The following is a 10,014-nucleotide window of genomic DNA, read 5'->3' as shown; positions in this document are numbered from 1 at the left end:
ATATTGCAGGTTTTGAGGTTCAAAATTTAAATTTATTAAATGTAATTTTTTAAAAATGATGATATGAATCAATTAGTATTATCAAATTTAAAGTGAATAAACAAATCAAATTTTCAAAAAAAAATTTAGACCCGACCACGCATTCCAAGCAATCATAAAACATGGTTTTAGTCAGAAAAATATGGTCAAGATACAACTGGAAGAACCTTGCTAGTTCTTCTCAAACGGGCAGTCTTTCGTAAAAGGAACCAACCCAGAGGAAAGTAACAACTGGCCAAAAATTAAGTAATAAGTTGGGTAGAGAGTGATTTTCATTTTACAGTATAAATGTACACTATGGAATAAGGATGGCAATTCAGCAACTTTCGAGCTTGTTGCACATCAACTACCACCATTTACCTCTCTCTTTTTGGTTCAAGAAATATTTGGCTTCTGTTGTTCGTCAGTGAATTGGTTTTAGCAGTAATTTTTTCAACATTCGACAATTCAAGCCTTTGCTGCTTCCAGCAAAAAGAGAAAGGAATATCAGTGGAAAGGAGAAATGAAAGGAACTTAGTCAAGAATAAACATGCCATTGGGCCAGAATCAAGATTTGTAAAATATTTCCTTGCCTTAGGAACCAGTTTCTATTCCAAGAACATGTCCCTGAAGGCATAATGACTAATCTCTATTCAGAAGGAGGCAGGCAAAGGTTTCAAAGTTTCTACCATCGGGAAATGGCTTTCGTGCTTTTCATTTTTCTTCAAAGTTCTATATTTTTCACAACAGAAGCTCAAACAAGAGTTTCCAACATTTATTTAGCTTCTTCTGTTTCTCCAACTAATAATTCATATTGGCTTTCGGAGTCTGGCCAGTTTGCCTTTGGTTTCTATCCCTATGACAATGGCTTCTCTGCAGGAATCTAGTTTGAAAACATCCAGCAGGAAACTGTCGTATGGACAGCAAAACGAGATGAGCCACCAGTCTATAGTGATGCTACATTGCTTTTAAGCACTGAAGGTAGGCTTGTTGTGCAACAAACTCATGCAAGGACGAGAGACCATCATTGCAAATGCTACGTCTGAGTCCTCAGCCTCCATGTTTGACTCTGGCAACTTTGTTCTCTTTGATTCAAATCGGAGATCTTATGGCTGACTTTGATTCCCCTATAGACACCATTTTACATGATCAAAGTTTTATTTCTCATTTATCCTAAACAAATCATACAAGGGGAAAGTTTCTGTTAGGCTAAAAAGTCTCAATCCAATCACATCAATTGAAGCATAATCAAATAATTAATTAATTATATAAAAAAAGTAATTTAATATGATTCGATTCAACTAACCTATATCTATAGATGAAAAATAAGATCCATTAGTTATAAAGAATTACAAACATACATAAAAACATATAAATCCCTCAAAAATCGATATACATAGACCCTCTCAATCTTCTATAGTCTTATGGAGTATTTTCAACCCATATAAACACATATTCATGTATACCCTTTTAACACAACCAAACACATACCCATATGCACCCGTACATTATAACTATGTGAATCATCTTAATCTCCTCTAGTTCACTCATATGCACCATACTTACATGGACCCTCTCAGTCTCTTTTAGTCCACTCACAAACATACAACCCTCTCAATATCTCTTATAGTCTTATGAAGTATTTTCAACCCATATAAATATATACCCATGTGTCCTTTCAACATAACCAAACACATACCCATATGCACTTGTACATTATAACTACGTGGATCATCTTAATCTCCTCTAATCCACTCATATGCACCATACTTACGTGGATCATCTCAGTCTCTTTTAATCCACTCACAAACATACACACCCATGAGACGTAAATCTTCAGTAGTAAAATCCTACAACTCTCTTACATTTTTTTTTATATTTAATCTTATAGAGATTTCACTTATTTATAACTATACAAACTTATCTATTAAGAATTCTTTTCCTTTTAGAATTCTTATTCTGTAAGTCAAACTTGTCTATTAAAAATTAATTTTCTCTTAAAATTATTTTTTTACAAATTTTTTTTGTCTATAAAATAATATCTAAAAAATCTCAAATAAATATATTAAGGAGAGAGATGGCAATCTGGTTCAATACCCTGTAGATTCTGTAAAACAGGAGGCTGCTTACAGGAATAAAGAAACATTTAATGCTGGAGATAATGTGACCCTGAATCTCGATAACAATTGTCAGCTTTACCTTCCGAATGCTACCATATTGCTTGTTAAAAACATTACCGAGAAGGCTAGTGTCTCTCATAATCTCATCTACCGACCGTGCAACTATTGATGCAAATTGAATATTTCGATTGTATTCACAAAGTTCCAACCAATCTGGTAATTGGTCAGCCGAATGGTCATCCTTTGATAATAAATGCGATCCTGAAGGCTCGTTCGGTGTGAATAGCTACTGCACTCTGATGGACAGGAATCGCATATGTCAATTTCCTCCCGGTTTTGATTTCATTGGTCAGGGCCAGAAGGATATGGGATGCCAAAAAAATTGTAGTGCAGATGCCTGCAGTAGAAAGAGTGAGCAAAACTTTGATGTTTATGAATTGAGTAGTTGACCTGGGAAGATGATCCTTATGATACTCTCCAAGCGCTATCAAAAGATGAGTGCCGAGAGGAATGCCCGAGATTGTAACTGTGAAGCCGTATATCCGGGGAAACCGTAAAAGGCAAGTATGCAAAAAGCTGAATCTCCCTTGAAGATATGGGAGAAGAGGAACGGGAGGTAGAGTGACAACTTTTATGAAGATTGGTGCTGGGGTTAGGACAATAATTGGAGGTCAAGGAAAGAAGAGTGAATTGCAAATGGACATCTTCATTGCTGGCATTTCATCTTTGACGTTTTCATTTCTTGTTTTAACATCCTCTGGTATTCTTATATACAGGCATCACATTAAATAGTACCAAAGGATTTTGGATCAGAGAGATAATAAATTTGATGAGATTGTCACATTGAAATCATTCAACTAATAATTTCACGGATAATATTGGTAAAGGAGGTTTCGGGACAGATTTCAGAGGAGTCACATCAAATGGCATGCGAATTGTAGCCATCGAGAGAGTAGAAAGCGTGGTGGCTGAAGTAGAAAGAGAATTCAGGAATTAATGAAGGCGATTGGGGAAAAGGCACAATAAGAACCTAGTTCAATTGCTTGGTTACTGCTATGACGGAACTAATCAGAAAATGGCTCACTTGCAGATTTTCTCTTTAGATCCAATTTAAAGATAAATTCGGGACGGAAGAATTGCAATAATATTGGACATAGCGATAGTAATTTTTTACTTGCATGAAGATTGTGAGATCCAAATCATCCACCGTGACATCAAACTGAAAACATACTAATGAATGGCAAAGGATACGGGAAAATTGCTGATTTTGGTTTGGCCAACCTACTGATCCCTATAACAGTGGAAGCAGATGTATATAACTTGGAACTTATGTTGTTTGAGATAATTTGTTGTCGAAGGAGTGAGGAAGCACATATCCCGGACAATGAATCAGTACTTGTAAATTGGGTGTATGATTGTTTCAAGGGTAATGAACTAGAGAAGCTGGTGCAAGAAGATGAAGTGGAAAAGAAAAAGCTTGAGAGGGTGGTTAAGGTAGGCTTAGAGTGCACTCAGGATGAACCATCATCCCGACCATAGATGAAGAAGGTTATACTGATGGTAAATGTACCAGACCCTCCCTGTCCTAGTTCTATTGTCAGCTCCCACAACTTACAATGAAGAGGTTTTAGCACTGAATGAAAGTAGCTAGCTGCACACTTCTTTTTACCAGTTTTTGTCTTACAACTTTATTTCTTTGCATTTGGGAATTGTGTTATACTTATCTGTTATTATTTGTATAAATCATGAATCATTTTATTGAGATCATATGAGAAATTTACGCAAACTCTGATTGTCTATACCGTCTAATGAAGGCTTCGTGCAATTAAAGATAGTTGGAAAACATTTCCCGGATATTGACACAAAAAAATGACTTTGAATGTGTTCTCAAGCATCTTTAACCAAATGAAAAAATATTTGTAAAACCTGTTTCATGATTTGGAATTTGAGTAATTTCTAAGATCAATAAGATAAATAACAGGTTAATCTTTCTCAATTCTGTTCAAGCAGAATCAAACTGCACAAACTCAATTATAACTGAAGCTGAAATACTGTCATAGTTCAAGCAAAGGTATGTTTACTTGTAAGGTTTGATTTGATTTAAATTCGGTTTTAGAGTGAGAGCATTTGAAGATCGGATTACTATTTTGGGTTTCAAATTGGCTAGATACTACATATTTCACCATCAACGTTGAGTTTCCTTTAAAGCCTAAATCCACGATACCAATTCTTAAAGTCGACTCAGTAAGATGCCATAAAATTGAACCAAAAACAAGTGGGTAAAGGGAGAAGAGGGAGAAGAGGTACCATTTCAGATGAATAGCAAGCTCAAATATGAGTTATTCTTCTAAAGTTCTGAGGCATCTTTAGTTCTTTGCTCAAGAAGTAAACACTGTAATTAATCTCAGAACAGCTAAAGAACATTGCAGCTGCACAAGACAAACAATGATCTTGCACTAGTTTTATGAGTCTGAAATCAAAGTCCTCAAGTCACTAGTTTTAAGTCTAATTTCCATATGTGTAAACGTGATGAAGGTTTGAATGTCGCTTGTTACTTGTTGGAGACGGAGCAAATATTAATCACTAGTTGAACCACCTATCTGCTGACTCCTGGCCCTTGCACTTGAATTGCAAGGTTAAGTTTATCTCATGATCGTAGGCCCAGTCGTTGCTTTGCTCCCTGGAAAGCAGTGGGATTAGGCAAGCAAGTTAAAATTTCTCCATTGTCTTGCAATGCTCACTTGTACCAAAAAGATTGGTTCTCTGTTGAAAATGAGTTCAATTTTAGATTGTTTACCATGTTATATTCAGTGCTCAGTATGGAATTTGGTGATGTTTTCATCCTGTGAAGGAATACTAAATTATTTGTTTTTGATAGTGGGAAAATACTGGTACACATTCTCTCTCTATTCATGTGCAATATTTGTTATTTGTTGATAGGAAGGTCTATTGTTAGAATGGTAAACTTTTAATTTTAATGACTTAAATTCAAATCCTAACAACTTCAAATATATAAAAAAAAAAGTATTTGTTTAATATTTGTTTCATATAGTATTATTAAATGGTCAAGATCAAGATATAAAGTTTTAAAGATGATGACACCTCTTCCATTCTTGTTCTTTCTTTCTTTCCTTTTTTTTTTTTAAATTTGTCTATGGACCGAGACTTGAGAACATTGATTTAGGTTTAGCTATATGAATTTTTTTTTTAAAAAAATTTCATTTATATATAAAAATATGAACTTTAAAAGTGTTAAAAATGATCAATTTAAATATTTTATGAATTTTAAATTAATAAATTCATCCTCTAATATATAACTTTTATTAATTTATTTAAGTTTAATTTAAATCAATTAAAATTAAAAATAGAGTTTATATGAAATTAAACTACTTAAAATTTTAAAATTTTAATTCTAAAAATATTAAAAGTGATTAACTAAGATATACTTAGTAATTTTATTATAAATTTTAATTTAAATGAATTTTATTTTTAATATTAGACTCATTTTTATAATTAGATTAAAAAAGTACAAAAAAATGATTGACTAAAATATCTTTAATAAAATTTTAATTCAAAAAATATTAAAAGTGATTAATTAAAATATCATTATTAATTTTTTTATAAATTTTAATTTAAATGAATTTTTTAAGTATTACATTTTTTGTAATTAGACTCATCTTAAGGCACAGAATATGATTTTCATATAAAATAAAATACAAATAGAACAAGATCAAAATTTATTAGTGTTCATAGGAATAAGACAATTGTATGGAGGTTTTTTTTTTTTTTTTTAAATTATTGCAGAAATAATTGCAATGTAGTTTATTTTGATAAATTCATTAAAGACAATCATAATTAAGTCATTGAAGGATATTTATTTTTTTCTATTTTTTGCCTTTCAATTTTTTGTTTTAATTGATTTGCTAACTATATATGTGTGTTAATGATTTATCTTAAGAAAAAAATCATTAACATGCATCTATAGTTAGAAAACCAAAGAAAGATTATCCTAAGAAAAAAAATTAGATGAAAGAATGACTGGTTATGTGTAGGTTTATCTTCTCCATATGATTTGTTTCAATGAAGAATATACAAATGTATTGATTTTTAATTTCTTTAGAATTAAAATAAAACTCTTTTATTAGGAGAAACATTGTATACTCATTCTTTTTATCCATTATATCAGTTGAAAAATATTCAATATTGTATAAAAAATTTTAATTTTACCATATTAGTTAATTTGTATTCAAAAATGATTTATTATTATAAAAATATTGTTATAAATTATAATTTAACAAACTTACAAGTGATTTGAGGACATTTATTAGAAAAATTCATTTGATAGATCTTTATTTAATTGTATATTTAGTATTTTAATCATTTTAATTTTGACTTTTCATAATTTTGAATAGAATTTTTAACTGAGTATTAGAAATTAATTAGATTGAGTCAAGTTTTATTATCTACTTTTATTCATTGTATACTCAAGTATTTACTTACACATTTGAGTAAATTTGACTTAATAATTGGGTATGCTTATCTTTATTTAAAAAACTAGATTCAAATCATTTTAAATTTAAATAAAAAAGAAGTATATTTAATTATTTATAATTGTAATGTCATTTTAGAAATATTTTTAAAAATTAATTAACTAATTCAACCACAAAGATAATAAAAATGAAACATTGAAAATGAAGAAAAAAAAGCTCAAATAAGAAACTTTTAAATTGTTATGAAAGATGAATAAGAAACATTGGATTTTATTTGGCCTAACTTTCAATTTGAATTTTGGTTATGTTCAATCATTTTAGATTTTAAATAACTATTATGTTGTTAACTTTTTAAAATCAATTGAAATCGGATCAAGTTGGTTCATTTTTATAATTATATATATTATTTTAAATTTTAATTAAATTAAAATTTAAAATGAATAAAAAATGTATATATACTCAATTTGACTTTTGAATTATTTAAAGTTTCAATTGATTAATCATGTTATTTTTTTCTATATTTTTATGATGTCGTAAATAAACTTCCAAATAAAATGAGAACACAACATAATGAAAATTTAAATGCAAAAGTTTTAGGGTTAATAATGATAATTCTAAAATATAATTCTTATATGCAAGTCTTGCAGATTAAAAGATATATCATCTTTTGAGGATTTTGAAAATTTTTTTGCAAAAATATTAATTTAGATCAATAAGTTTATAATTGTTCATTTGCTGATCAAGTTGATACTATAAAGGTTGTGAAAAATAACTCAAACACTTCATTTAAAAGAGATATAATAGTTCATACTTATTCGAATAGACAACATAAAGTTAAATATTATTTAGGTTGTTATAATCCCTTATAATAGTTTTTATTCTTTCTAAACGAAGAAGTTAGTTGGAATCAAAATATATATAAAAAAAAAAGTCATTTTTGAATGATAGTATTGAGAACAAAGTAACAATTAGAAATATACCATGATTTTGTTTAGCAAAATAAATTTTCGAGACAAAACTTAATATATTTTAAAATTTGTTAGATGGTTTTTTTAATAAATTTTTTTTAATAAAATTTTCTCATTATTTTTATCATATATATAACAAAATTTTTATCCAAAATTATATGTTATAAGGTTTAAGTTTTGAGATCCTACCCATTAAACACAAAAAATATAAAGTAGTTACCAATTTTTTTTTTACTTAGATGTGATTGGCTACCTATGTAAATCTATCATTTTTAAGGTTATCCTAAGTGTAAACTAAGAGACTCTAAAAAAAAGGGTTATGGTCTACATTAACAAAACTAAGTTCAAGAGTTGGTTATCTACTGGAAAGATTTTAGCATCCTATTATGCCCAAAATTGGTACCAAATTAATCATATATTATCTTACCTATGCTTTATCAAAGATGGTTTTTTAATCATGTGAATCATGCAAAAAGTCATGCAATATATATAAAATCATACACCTATCATACAAAAATATCATAAAAAATAAAAAAAATGCAAAAATATCATGTCAATATTTAATAAATAACAAATTATGCAATAATATTAATAATTATGCAAATATATTAATAATTATGCAAATATATTAATAATCATACAAATAATAAATAATCATGCAAATAATAAATAATCATGCAATTAATAAAAAAACTAAATTCATAAAAATATCATACAAATAAACTATAAAATCTTACCAATTCTTTTCCTTTTTCTTTTCTTCATCACTTTAATTCAATCAATAATTAAATAATAAATAACACACAAAAAAATAAAAAATATTAAATAATAAAAATAGAAGAAAAAGAAAAGCAAAAGTGTTACAAACAAGTTGAGTCTCAAAATGGATATGTGCATGAGTTGAATAGATCTGACCCTTTTTCTTTACACCATAAATGACACCATTTTATTGATCAATAAATGGCAAACTTCCAACCTTTCTTTTCCATTTTTATTTTTCCTTTCTCTCTCTAGAGTCTCAAATTCTCTGTCTTCTCTCTTCAATTAAAAAACAACCTAGCCAAAAAAAAAAAAAAAGAAAACTAGTTGTAGGCAAAGCAAGCCGTAGCTTCTGCCGATTGTTGATAGTGCCATGTATCGATGCCTAAGAACCCAAAAATCTTTTTGCTGAATCTCTTTCTTTCAAACAATATTTCTTTCCTCTATTATCTTATTTGCCTAAAGCTTTTTTTTTTTCGTTACTAGCAATTCCTATAGAAAAGTTAGAAGCTTTTTCTCTTCTTGTTTGAAACCAAACTCCTATAAATATCTAAATTTCACAAATATGAGTTCAAGCCGAAACCTAAAATCAAAAGAACTCTTTTGAATTTTTTTGCACTTTTTATTCTACTATGTAATTGCTTTTATTCTAAGTATTGTGCTTGTTTGCTCTTGCTATTTTTTGGCTATGTTTGCTTTGATTATGGGTTGGTTCGGTAATTCACGATTTCTTTGTTACTTGTCTTGTTGAGTATTGGTTTTTGTTGAATTGGAGATTGCTTGGGACTGATCGAGGCTGTAAGTATTTTGACTAAATATTTTTGGTTCTGCTAGTTGTTTCTTGACTGAGCTATTGCTAAATTTTTTTATTTTTTTAGGCTAATTTTTATGGCAAATTGCATACCTCATTTCATCCGAGGCCTTTAAATCAAACGATTCAGATATTTAGTTGGTTCAGGTTCATTAGGCTTTCAAGGTAATTTTTGGGCTGTGAAGCAATGTTTGGGCTTTAAGCCTAGTTTATGATTTTCTTTTAAGCTTTGATCCCAGATCCTTTTTGTTTTCTATTTTAATCTGATAGAAAATAAATAAAAAAAGGGAAAGAAGATCAAATAAAATTTTTTAAAATCTGTATAAAGTTCATGAATTTGGCAAAAGAGATTAAAGATAGATTATTGGATTGAATAACTTGTTAGATTTTTTTTAATTTTCAAGAAAATTGAAATTAATGGCAAATTGAATGATTTTAAGGTTTTCAATGAAATAGGCAAGTCACAAATTAGAAAACCGTAGAAAATCAAATTAATGATTCGATTGAATTAATGCTTCCAAAATTAAAGGGAATTGAATCCGTTTATAAACTTGAATCGATCAACAAGCAGGGGATAGACAGAAAAAAAAAGATTATATAGAAACCCTTGAGGGGAATATATAAGAAGGATACAAAAAAGAAGTTCTTAACATTCAGAGGTTTTTAAATCGATTTGGTATCTGGACCTTTGTTTTGGAATTTGTTTTTTTTGGGATTTGATTTTTCGTTCAGTTGGTTTTTGTAGGATTAGTTGGGAATTTTTAGGCAAATGTTCAAGTTTTGGTGGTGTTCTTAAGTTTTTCTAAAAAACTGTTAAGGTTTTCTGATGATAATCGAAGATTTCAGCA

At 28.9% G+C, this 10,014-nt stretch overlaps 1 pseudogene; it reads left to right on the top strand.

Annotated features, from left to right (window-relative positions):
- The first annotated feature begins 656 nt into the window (after nt 1-656).
- Nucleotides 657-3,804, top strand: LOC111311189 (G-type lectin S-receptor-like serine/threonine-protein kinase LECRK3; annotated as a pseudogene).
- The last annotated feature ends 6,210 nt before the right edge of the window (nt 3,805-10,014 follow it).

The sequence above is a fragment of the Durio zibethinus genome, chromosome 1, assembly GCF_047325235.1.
Source record: "Durio zibethinus cultivar Kanyao isolate XHJ-2024 chromosome 1, ASM4732523v1, whole genome shotgun sequence".
In the NCBI taxonomy this organism is placed as follows: domain Eukaryota; kingdom Viridiplantae; phylum Streptophyta; class Magnoliopsida; order Malvales; family Malvaceae; genus Durio; species Durio zibethinus.
Note: the sequence above shows the minus strand (reverse complement) of the source record. Positions and strands in the feature narration are given on the sequence as shown.